This window comes from Alexandromys fortis, unplaced genomic scaffold, assembly GCF_014885135.2.
Source record: "Alexandromys fortis isolate MF-2015 unplaced genomic scaffold, M_Fortis_MF-2015_v1.1 scaffold_83, whole genome shotgun sequence".
NCBI classification, from domain to species: domain Eukaryota; kingdom Metazoa; phylum Chordata; class Mammalia; order Rodentia; family Cricetidae; genus Alexandromys; species Alexandromys fortis.
In genome coordinates this window covers 2655600-2667677 of record NW_026068001.1, presented here as the reverse complement: position 1 = coordinate 2667677, position 12078 = coordinate 2655600, and the positions used below count along the sequence as shown (strand labels likewise).

At 38.2% G+C, this 12078-nt stretch overlaps 1 long non-coding RNA gene across 4 annotated transcripts in view; it reads right to left on the bottom strand.

Annotated features, from left to right (window-relative positions):
• LOC126512901 (uncharacterized) overlaps nucleotides 1-12078 on the bottom strand; it is a 74685-nt gene that overhangs the window by 11122 nt on the left and 51485 nt on the right. For all 4 annotated transcript variants that reach the window (XR_007595181.1, XR_007595178.1, XR_007595180.1 and 1 more), the window contains one exon: nucleotides 10092-10255. This is a non-coding gene — a long non-coding RNA (uncharacterized lncRNA). The remainder of the gene's footprint in view (nucleotides 1-10091; nucleotides 10256-12078) is intronic.

Here is a 12078-nt window from a genome sequence, read left to right as displayed (position 1 = left end):
CTTTTTGAGAACTTGTAACCAAACTGCAGGAACTGACTCATTTTTGCAGTGCCCAGCCACCACACAATCGTTTCAAAGAGGCTCAAGTCGAAGGCAGAAACACCAAAGTTTCAGAACATAGGCAGAAATCTGTCTGGATTTTCATGGGAGGAGGGGGAAATCCCAGGGCAAAGCGAACAAGGATTGAGTCCAGGAGATTAAGATTAGGTCTTGGAGGAAAGTCTGAGCAACAAAATCCTCATAGACAAAATGTGTAATATATTTCTAGAAAGTAGATTCAGTGGAAGATGTACACAGGGCGATTTCATACAAAATGGTGCCTTTAAAGCCATTCTTGAATTCCTCACTCTTTTCATTTCCTCAAGCAAAGTGATGCTCAGTCACGAGTACTAGCTTGCTTCATAGGCGATAAGCAGTAATGGACAGCATAGCATGCCCAGGACACCAGGAAGAATGAAGGGCTGACACTAAGCCCCTGGGACTCCCCTACCTCCTCCCCTGTCCATTTCTCCATGTTCTTGGCTCTGTATGCAACACAATCAAGAAGATGGGTGTGCGCATAAAGCTCCAAGCCTCTCAGTATTCACACTGAGTTCCTGAGTCACCGCAGGGAAGGAAGAAAGGCAGCAAATGGAGCCCTTCTCCTGGACACCACACTATTCCCAAAGTACTCATTTCTCCTTCCGCTCAAGTGAAACAGATCAGTCACTTTCAGCCAGAAGCAACGATGATATATGGCCCAATTGAACCAAATTTTAAACAACAAAACCAGCAATTCTTTTATGCAGGTGAGCGCCTTGCTAAGTTAACAGGAACACATCACTAGCTAGTCAGGCCAGATGATAAGAAGTTTTGATAAGGGATCAGGTATCAGGTATCAGGAAATAATATCCCCTTAAGTAAAATCTATGAGTGGCTATCAAGCCCCATTTATTCTAAGTCTGGTGTCCACACAATGGACACAATGGTATTTATATGCTTTATGTCTGGTTTCATGCGTGCCATGCAAACTCGCAAGTGTCACTAACTGCCATTCCTTAATGCACAAATCAAGACTTTTGGTTTTAGATTATAAAATAGACAATAGGGAGTATTTATGGCAGTTACTGCTCTACCTTTAATGAATTGCAAGTATATGTTTTCAATATAACTGTAAGAAAAGTTATAAATTCTTACCCTTCCCAACTGACCAACTGCTTTCATTTTCCTAAGTTCCCTTTTTGTCTCCAGTTGTAAAATCAGTAGGATTGTATAATTTTCTAACCTGGGTCAAACAAAATTTTCTAATAAATTAGAGGGATTTTACTAATTGACTGAATATAAAATAGAACTAGTAAAAAAAGCCTAAGTTGCTTCAAGTTGCAAACAAAATGTAAAAAACCATGCCCTATGGAAAGAGAGTTACAGGAAACATAAGTGACTCAAAACACACCACTATTCAATAGTCAGGCCCCTCACATCTCTCTCTCTCTGAATACATGGGATACCCACATTGAGCTCCTTCATTTTTCTTTACTAGCTTTATAAGACACATCACAATTAAAATCACAAAAGAAGCATTTTATCAAAAGAAAGTCCTGTACAATTTGCACCCACTTTGATTTTATAAGGTGCAAAGATGTTTGGCTCTCCAAGTTCCCTATTGACAATACTACCTACCCCTCCTCTAGTTAGTTTCTACCTCATACCTTTCAGTGCTATCTTATTATGGAGAACAGATTCCCAAATGGTTCATCTTGATGTGTCCATTGCGATTCTCCTTTTTTGATTCTTAAACTTCTCTTCCTCCAGCTACCACTGTGGCTGTGTCAGATTTTTCTATGGGCTTCTCTGCAAAAATGTCACTACATCAGAGGCTTTTCAATCAGCTCTAACTCCGCAGCACTCCCTATCTGTCGGAGTTGGTTGTATTTTCTGACATAACATTTACTAACACCTGCCACATATTTATTTCTTCCTACCTACCATGTAAGCAAGGACTTCATTCACTGCTGCGCTCTTAGACTGTGAACAATAAAATGAACCTTTCTCTTTGTGGTATCTCTGCCTATTAATTCTCCTCCATATTACCAAGTCCAGTTGGCACCTGAAACAACTTTTATTAACACGTTACCAAAAAATCCAAACTTTAACGGTCAGGAGTACAGGGTCAAAGGAATGATCCGTTTAGAGAAATTGTGCATAGAAGATAGAATAGCTGCTCTATAACCTCCCCACCACTCAGGAGTAGAAACATAAGAGGGAGTTTTAGGGTATGGATGCCAAACAGAATGTGGGAAAGTAAGAAACCCTGTGTTGACCAATTTGTTTGCTTAACTTTGATCTACATTACCTTTTTATCCCATTGGACCATGTGCTTACTAGGAATGCAGACTTCAAAAGTCACACTGAACTACATAGTCTCGTCAATGTCTTTGTGGCTAAAAAAAACACAGGTCATTCTGTTTCCTTGAGAAGAATTTGAATAGCTATTTTTAAAAGATCTGTGGGTAGGAAAATTCATGTTAAATTTACTACTTAATTACAAGGAAAAGTAAATTGTCTTCAAATGAAGTATTATCAATGGCAGAGTGGTGACAAGTAAGACTTTCTCTGGAGTGTTAGCAGTCTTATATCTTCCTCTCTCCACAAAGAAAAAAATATCACTCCTTACTTGTCACAACTTTACTAGATATTAAAAAACAAATAACCACCACCACAACAACAAAAAAATCTTGAATTTAATTGAGGTCAGAATCAGAGTTCAAGTCTATTTTAAACTACTTTCTAAGATATCTTTGGGGAGGCTCTTGTTAAGATTTACTAACCTTTATAGAAATGGTTTGAAAGTTTAGGTGTTCTGAAATCACATTTGGCCAAAAAGAAAAGAAGTCAATCAACCCACGCAGCTCCCAAGCTTTTTCTTCCATTTAAGCAAGGAAACTAGTTGACAGAAGATGCTTAAAGACTTGGTATCAGTCTGGGAGAGGTATACTTCCCCCAATGACAAGTATCAAACAAAAGACCTTTACTGGGGGAAAAAGGACAAAGGAAGTTTCCAGTTTCTACTTCTCTCTCCAACCCCATTCCAAGGACTCTTATTCTGTCCTTTCTTTCCTTTTGTCTTCAGGAAGAGGATGAAAGAGGAAAAATAAAGATAAATGAATGAGCACAAAAATGATGGAATGAAGGCAAGCACCATTTCATAGCCTCCTGGGGTTAGGCCCAGTTCAAGACCAATGAGAAGTTTTAGATAATTCCAAGTACTTATGGACTTGGTTGGGTTGCCCTCACACACCTTCTAAATCAAATTTCAGCAAGTGCGGTAAGAAGAAACTATTAATTTTCAATCTGAAAATTAACTCCTGGTGCGAACATGAAATTTTCTTTTAATGGGCATCAGTGGCTGCTTCCAAGTTCTGTTCTATAGAGAAAGTCTTCAGAACTAAGTGGAGATAAAATTAAAAGACATTCATGAATACACATTCTCATTCACTTTACCTTCCTACCAAAAGTCCACCCTAGGATAACAGTACTCACACAATTCTCCCCTCCACCCCCACCTTCAAAAGAAAACTTGAAAGGGAAAAACAGGGGAAGTTAGATGAGTAAACGTATTAGTGATTTAGATCAACTGAAAACAAGGAATTCCCCTCCTGGATTTCAGTGGCCTAATTAAAACTCATAAAACACCCATGACTAAGACCGTTCCTACTGATTTGTGATATAAGAAGTAGCAAAAGTCAACTGTGGATTTCAATATTAAGAGACCCAGGCTGGAAAGATGTGATGCTTTTTAGACAGAATTGAGAAGATCACTGCTTTCAGCTTCAGTCAACTTTAACTCTGCCTTTGAACCCAAAGGACTTCCCATCTAAGCTATCAACAGTCTATTTGGATTCAGATTCTGTTTCTACAACAGACAAAGTGGCCCAGAGGAAGTTCCTTTGTTTCTCTGTGCTTTAGACTCGTCACTCATAAAGTAGAGGAGACGGTGGCACCAACAGCTAGCTATGAGCATCAAATGGGGTACTGCCACTGGAGTACGCACAGGAGCAACTACTCAAAACATACTAAGTGCACAACAAATGGCAATCAGAAACTTGTTGCTATTTTAGTTAATCTGCTGTGCCCAAAGTCAAATATGTTAGCATAAACCCATAGGCCTTGGCTTAACCTGAAAGGATTTGAGAAAGACAAGTGCGTGGGGCACCATTACTCCATGTTCCCTAACATGTACACTATGTATGACCAGGTGGAAACACCAAAACTCTCCTCAGGCTCTGTGGTTTACAGAAACCAATGGCATCACTCAGGTAACGAGGGGCAAAGTACACTTAAAGCACAAGCACATTTGATCCCCAAGCTTGGGCCTCTTACAGAATAAACAGTTCAGATTTGGAGATCATTTTTGCATGCAGGTAACCAGGACTGTGAAAGCTCTCAGCAAAGTATTGCTCTGCCTACATAAATTCAATCAAGTTTTCTTTGTTAAAAACTAAGCTAAGGTCTTTATATGTGTATGGGAGGAGGATATCAAAAGAGTCTCTTTTAAACAATATGTTATCCATTAAAAAGAACAAAGGCAGAAAAGCTACAATAACACCAATAATAAGGTCCCCAAGCAGAACAGCCAGGTGCTTCAGGTAAGAATTCTTTTTCATGGCAAGAAGGAGACAGAGACGTGCTTTAAAATGAAATCTTAGTCTGGACACCCTGTAGCTTAGAAAATTTACATTTCTTTTCTGGGGGTGTGGGGGGAGTTCAAGACAAGGTTCCTCTGTAAAAGCTCAGGAACTCACTCTGTAGACCAGGCCAGTCTCAAACTCAGACTTGTGCTGGGATTAGAGGCATGTACCACCATCCAGTCTCTGAAAGGTTCAATATATATATTTTTCTTTGTAGTTACTTTTTTTCTTATTTTGATTTGAGATTAATAGTTTAAAAGTGATTTCAAACAAAATAGATGTTATTTACTATAGCTAAGAAAAGCAAATGTTTCGGTTGCTATACTGACTTACAAAAGCATCAAATCCAACTTCTATATGCATCAAATCTGTTCCTTTAGAAAAATTAAAGGAAAGGAGCTATAATGATGTATTTACATAAAAACATAATTTACAGCTAATAGCATATATGGTATGCCTTATGTCTTACATTAGTCTACACACTTTAGAATGTATAAATTAGAATAAATGGAGTAGTGAGAGATTAAGTTATAGCATGGAATCCTAAGGATTTGAACTAGAAGATGTTAATATTAAGTCACTTCCATTTTTAATATATAGTATTATAGCAATTGTTTTATTTTGACTATTTTCCAAAGAAACAAGGGCAGTTTAGTAGGTAAGTGTTGATATTTTACCTGAAATACATGTTCTAATTTTGCTGCCCATCTTTATAAGTCAAAAGTAGTTCATAAAATGATTTTACTGTGCATATTCTCCTTAATATTTACTCTCCTTGATAGCAAGAAAATAAATGGCCAATCATCTCATTTCTAAATTTAAAAAATATATACCTAGTAAGTCCATTTGAAACTGGTTCAGTTTCCCCTTCTAAATAAAAACATCTGTTCTCCAAACCTTGACCATGAAATCTACATGGTTTTTTTAGAAGAAATAAGTTTTCAGAACTATTAATATAAAATGGTAAGTAATAGCAAAAAAAAAAAGTTGGTGTCAGACTAAACATGGCACTCAGAAGGCAGAGACAGGCAGATCTCTGTAACTTTAAGGCCAGCCTGGTCTACAGAGCAAGTTCCAGGACAGCCAGCCAAGAGATACACAGAGAAATCCTGTGTGTCAAAAGACAAGGAAGAAAGGAAGAGAGGGAGGGAGCGAAGGAGGGAGATAGGGATGGAGGAAGGAAGAAAGGAAAATAAGAGTCAGCAAAACATTCCCCCCCCTCATCTACAGTAGTTTGAAATGAGCATAAGGGAAGTTAAAAGCAGAGATCAAAATACATATCTAAAAATCTTTCCGTCTGTTCAAAGCAAACAATACCAGGAGTGGTTGGCTAAAATGTCAAGCAAGGACATAAAATGCACCATATGCCAAAAGGAAGTAAGAGCTATAAAGAAAACCTAAGTGGGGATGGAAGGACAAGGAAGTAAAACAGGGGAGGGCTGAGAAGAATTTTTTAATCACTAGAAACACATAGGTACAAGAGAACCACCTTAGACATATTTTTAAGAAGCACTCCTTTTCAGGATTCAGTAATGCAGTTCAATTTCCTGGAGCCACTTACTGTGCCCAGCATAACTCCCTGAGGTGACCATTTCTCCCTTTACATTCTAGACTTCCTTCTGGGTTAAAATAAAAAAAAAAGTCCCAGAAAATAGCTATGGAAGAATTTTGTTTCTAACTGTATAAGTAAATTCCCTTGGGATTAAAAAAATATTTTTTTCTCTTAGTTTTTACCAACTAAAGAAGTCAGGTTGATTCACTGATAGAGGTTAGATCCCTTAAACTCCCATAATCCCACCTCAGACCAGTTTAAAAAAAATTTCCCACAGGACCATAGTAATAACCACAGTGGTGATATTATCACCTTCTGATGCCACTAGGTATAGGATAACCAAGAATGAAGAAAGCAGGTGATACACCCCTCGGACACAGCCAGGTTTCCGTGTTTGTAAAGCCTTGCTCTATTATTCTCTTCTATGTCATTTCGGGCAATTTGCTTCACCTCTCTATGCAGTTTTCTCTGCATAAAATGGAGTAAAAATCTACTGGCTTTTCAGTTAATACATGTAAAATATTTGATACTAAAATATATCTCCTGGGTAACTATCAGGAACTGGCAAGCACTGTACTAGATGCCAGGGATATATTTAGAAAAGTACCTAACACATAGCATGAGTCCAATAAATGTTAATTCAAGAGTCAGAAACCCTTATCTGGCAGGAGGCACTCCGATTATTATAAATCTTACAAAGAGGGTGATTACTTAATATATACACATATGTATGTAACTACAGGGGAGGTCTGGCATTCTATTCTAAAAGCAAGTATGCAAATATTTCTGTGATAAAACATAAGGACCCACTGAGCTAAATAAAGACTACAAGTGGCCTCCTGTAAGCTCAGGTCAGGACTTGCTATCAGTTTGTGACAAAAACATTTTCCCTCACTAGTTAGAACCATTTGGATTGAGAAAAAAAATAGGAGAATTATATTTATTAAGTAAGGGATAAACCTTACTGAAATCTTTCCCTCACTAATTCTTAAGATACTATTGATAAAATAAATTGCCAAAAACACTGAGTAATAGAAAATGGGAACAGAAAATGCCTTCAGGCAAGGAATATGCACAAGTGAATAATCAATCTAGGGACATTATTAGTCTAAACAGTCTCTTGCTGATTCAGTGTTTCCTAGATTCTCAGTCTGCCAATTCACTTCCATAAACAGGTCTCAAAAACTCTTTTTAAAGTAATTTTTTAATGTAAGAAATTTCTTCACGTTTATGACTAAAATGCAATCCTGTCTATTTCATAGGAAAAAGACATAAGCTAGTAAATGGCAGATGCACAGTTGGTTGAAAAGCATGTTGCAAGAACACAGAATCTTCTGTAGTCAGCCTAGGGAAGAGGAATACTATGCCAAAGTGGTAAGCCACCTACCAAAGAATTTTCTTCACATTGCATTTGAATATTAGCAGCTCTTGTAGAGCCTACAATTACTGGTTCAAGATGTTCTCACTGCTGCTCAGTGCTCGACAAAGATGTGCACAACTTCATGTATGCTGACTTATTATTCCATGTTGGTACTTATCTCTCCCAACTTTTCTCATAAGATTTTGTATTTAAGTATTGCTATCCTCAATACCTATGTTCCATGGTGATCCCATACACAAAGGCAAGTCAAGGAGACATGAAAGGAATACAGTGTTTCCTACTTATGACACTTCATGCTTTCTCCTTCTCCTCCTACTCAAAGAGACTGCAACAGAAGGTTTGAATGACATTTATGAACTGAGATCTTAAAGCTAAAGATCAACACCCAGCTACTCAGTTGTCATAGGAACATTGCAAGGCTTATCTGAGTTCTAATAAACAGCCATTCATTTCACTAGTGATTAAAGCCCCGTTCAAATAAAGCTTACACAGAGAGAGACAGAGAGACTGTGATTACCTCAATAAAATTTATTCATAAGTCTCTCAAATGTCTTTCACGTTGTTTTGCAAACCCACAGATACATGTCATTAATATATTTTACCAAATATACCAAAATACCAATACTTTCTGTAACTCCAGGAAAGAACTCAGAGTAATGCTTTTAGATGTATATTTAAATATAATACATTGAGAACAAAGAATGACAAAGTAAATTTAAAATGAAGCTTTTGGTAATTCTTCTGGGACATACTTTGTAACATTTACTATCCCAATTTACATTATATCCCATTTTTATCACTCACGACAATGGCTTTTGAATGCCTAAAGAACATTTAAAGGTTTTATAGTCTTTTTCCTATCCAGCATGTATTTAGCTTAATATTAAATCATCATGTCTTATCCAAGTATTTACATGAAATCCAGAGATGAAAATAAGTATTACTCCCTGCATACACACTAGCAGTAGAATATAAATTATCTAAAAATATTGTCATGCTTTGTCACCATTTGTCTTTCTCTCAAACCTATAAATTCATGTGTGTCAGGAGGGCATACTAAGTCAAATGGCTTGTGACACTCACACAAATTTGTGATGCCAATGTACTGATTTGTGGCTGGGTCTACACCTCACAGTCATGCTTGTCTTCCAATTTAAATGAACGTCTTGGGAGCTACTTATGAGCTGAAGACAAATGATCTTCAAACCCTCAAAGTATGTAAAGTGTGTGGGGGGGGATTTGCAGAATCTACTGTACTCATTTTCCTCCTCCCCATCCGTACCCCACTCAACTAACAGCGAGCCTGTAGTTTTGCTATCCTGTTATAACTTGCTTTTTTAAAGTTGGAAATTTTATAATTTCAAAAGCAGCAGAATGAGAACCAGAAGTCAAACATGTTTGCCCGACTTTTAATTTAGCTGGAGATACTTAACACAAAATAAACAATATTACACTCTCTAAAATTCAAAGCACAATTCTGTTCATAGGACATAATTACATGTTTATATTCATAAATGAAGATTGCCCAGAATACCTATATAATTACTGACACTTAAAATATTTTCTCTCTAATTCTATATAAGTATATATCACATGATTACTTCAACTGACCAATAAGAAACTGGTAAAAATCAAGCAGCCACCCACTATCTAATCTTTGCTTGTTGTGCTTAACCTTTCTTACAATCTTTATTCAGCAGAACCAAGCAATCAAACATTCACATTTAATATAAAACTGTGCCATCTTACTGTTTTTAGGAATATAGGTATTCAAAGGCTATTGTCTTTTTCTGGAAACCTTAAGCATAGGAACAGCTCAGACTCAAAATCTGAAAAAATTTCAGGTTTCAGGGAAAGGAAGCCAGACACAAAGGCACTACATGAATGAAGTTGCTCATTACCAACTTCAAATGTTATGGACTTTATGGAAAAAGGTACCCTTTCGCTTTATTAATTTAATCAAATAGAAGAATTTCAAAATTGGTATATAAATGCAAAGCAAAATCCATGACCATCAGAATCTACATCTCACAATCAGATGTTTTGGGTGCATGCTTCAACTTTCATTTTGTAAAGATCTAGACAAAGCACTCGGCACAATAGAGAGGGAAAGGAGCCGACTAATTCTGAAAGTATCTCTTCAAATTTCAACTTGCTAGTCAGAATGAATGCAAATTTTTATCCATGGAAAGTTCATGCAGCAACTCATTTTGATTTTATACATTCCTCCACTGAAAAGGAGCCCAGGTTCAAAAATTAAGACCTAGTTACAGTACGTATTTGGCTGCACTTGTGACACTCAGCTCATTTTTTTAATTACCTGGTTCCTTCTCAGCCTTTATGCTATACTGTAGGGCTGCCTGCTTTTAAAATTCCTACCTTTCATGTTATATTTTCTGTTTTACACAATTGTTAAAGGTCTGTGAACAATTTTGCAGTTCTCCCACACACCATATGATATTTATTAGGGACAATGCCACTTTTCACTTACCGATTCTAGAAAATGCAGTGTTTCCTGGTGACAGAACACTGCAGCTTCCGTTTGCCCGAAACTCGCTCTCAGCTTGGTAAATCTGATTATAAAACGGCTTTGTTCTGGTCACACAAGGCGCTTTGCCTCGAAAAGTTTTCTAACGACTTATCTGCGTTTCATTCCTGTGACAAAATGAATCAGACAAAGGGGAAAGAGGAGACAGGGAATAAGTCCACACAAGTTCTTGGCACACATTTTCAGTTACATTTTTCTCAGTTTAATCAGTAAGCTACATTAAAGTGACAGTTACCAGTTCAGGAAGCCAGTTTGATCAAATCAGCCACAAGTAATCTGAGTGTCTTCCACTGGTGTGCAGACCCCGGGGCAGCAATTACTTCATCATCTATCACAGGAGGAATCAGTAGACAGATCCCACCTGCACCCTACCCATCTTGAGCAGCAGTCTGGGGCTGAGTAGACAGTGGACAAAATCGCCTGACCCGGGACTTCTTATACGGACCCACCAATTAGCTGCTGACCAATCACAACTAACACCTAGTACCTAAGTCACATGACAGGGCAGTCCCTATGACTGTAGGATTTCTGAATTACTGGGGTTATACAAAGGACACTCATTCAGGAAGGGGGGGGGGGGGCAAGATGAAACAGAAAACGCCCTGGCTGCAACAATTCAAGCTTTAAAACAAGTAACACCCTAGCCTCACGCAGACAGAGAAGCCGAGATCCAGGCAGGCTAGAAATCAGAAGAATGTCTGGCATGTATTAAAAAATAATCCTAAAGCAGAGGCTGAGTTTAAAAACGCACTTCAGCTGCAAATGTACGGCTCATCCTGCCTCTACCAGACTCGCTGAAAAGTTTACGTTCCAAACTTCCTTCTGTACAGTTCTACAGAGCCTCGGAGAACCACTGTAGGGAAATGGGAAAGGGGCATAAGCCTCTCTTTCCTTCCCTTAAAGGGCCCAAGAAAAAATCCTAAGGCAAACATGTTTTATTAAAACAGTTGTAAACCGTAAGCAAGTTTAAGCATCATCAGGACAAATCCTTATGCTAGCTACAAATCATATCCCCCTTCCCTGTCCATTTTCTTCTGTCCATACAAAGCACACTCTTATTAAATAAACAAGCCCACTTCGTGAAGTAGCTGCCAATTCATTCTTAATACCTCCAATTTCTCGTAAATACCACCTCGGGAAGAAATTCAACCACAAACACCCTTCCATTTCTCCATTCTCTGAAAATGGTACTTACAAGCGTTCCTTGTTCGGATCTGTCCATTTCTTCTCCCCCTCCACTGGCATTTAAAGTCAAAAAACGGGCTTAGCTTCATCTGTCCAAACCAGACACCCCATTTTGCTCCAGCAAAGCTGCAACAGTCATTTCTCCGAGGCAAGCCCAGAGCACTGTGCTGCTTGCCATTCCCAATTTATGGAAGGAAACATATGTCAAACAAACCAGGTGATGACTCACTCTGCCTCCCCCGGCCACATTTTCCCCAGAATGGGAGGGGAGTGTAAGCACAGCCATTTGGATATGAGTCAGTTTTATTAGACTGGCAGTGGCAGTTGATCTGACAAGATCACTTTTTTTTTCTTTTCTAATTTGTACATTTAAAGATCACAATGCACGTTCTAAAAGATTTCAAAGTCATGTAAACAAGAAAGCTCCAAGATTATTTCTGAAGCCTCAGTGAAGCTCTGGCCCCACTCCCTAATATGTAATGTTACAGAACCATGTGCTGGAAATTTTCGTTTACACAGTGGGGAAATGTGCAGTCTGCCTCACGTCTTCACCAGTGGAGGAACCCGGTTTAACTCTCGTGTTGGGGCCCATGTGGTAGCTTCTTCAGGAAGTGGTCAGGGATGTGAGAGACGTGTAAGAGGCTTTCGCTTTTGTATGTACTGCACTTCGTACTAACTTGAGTCACTCACATAGAAACACAAATGTGACAATGACCCCGCCCCGCCCCAACATCTCAGTCTTTTA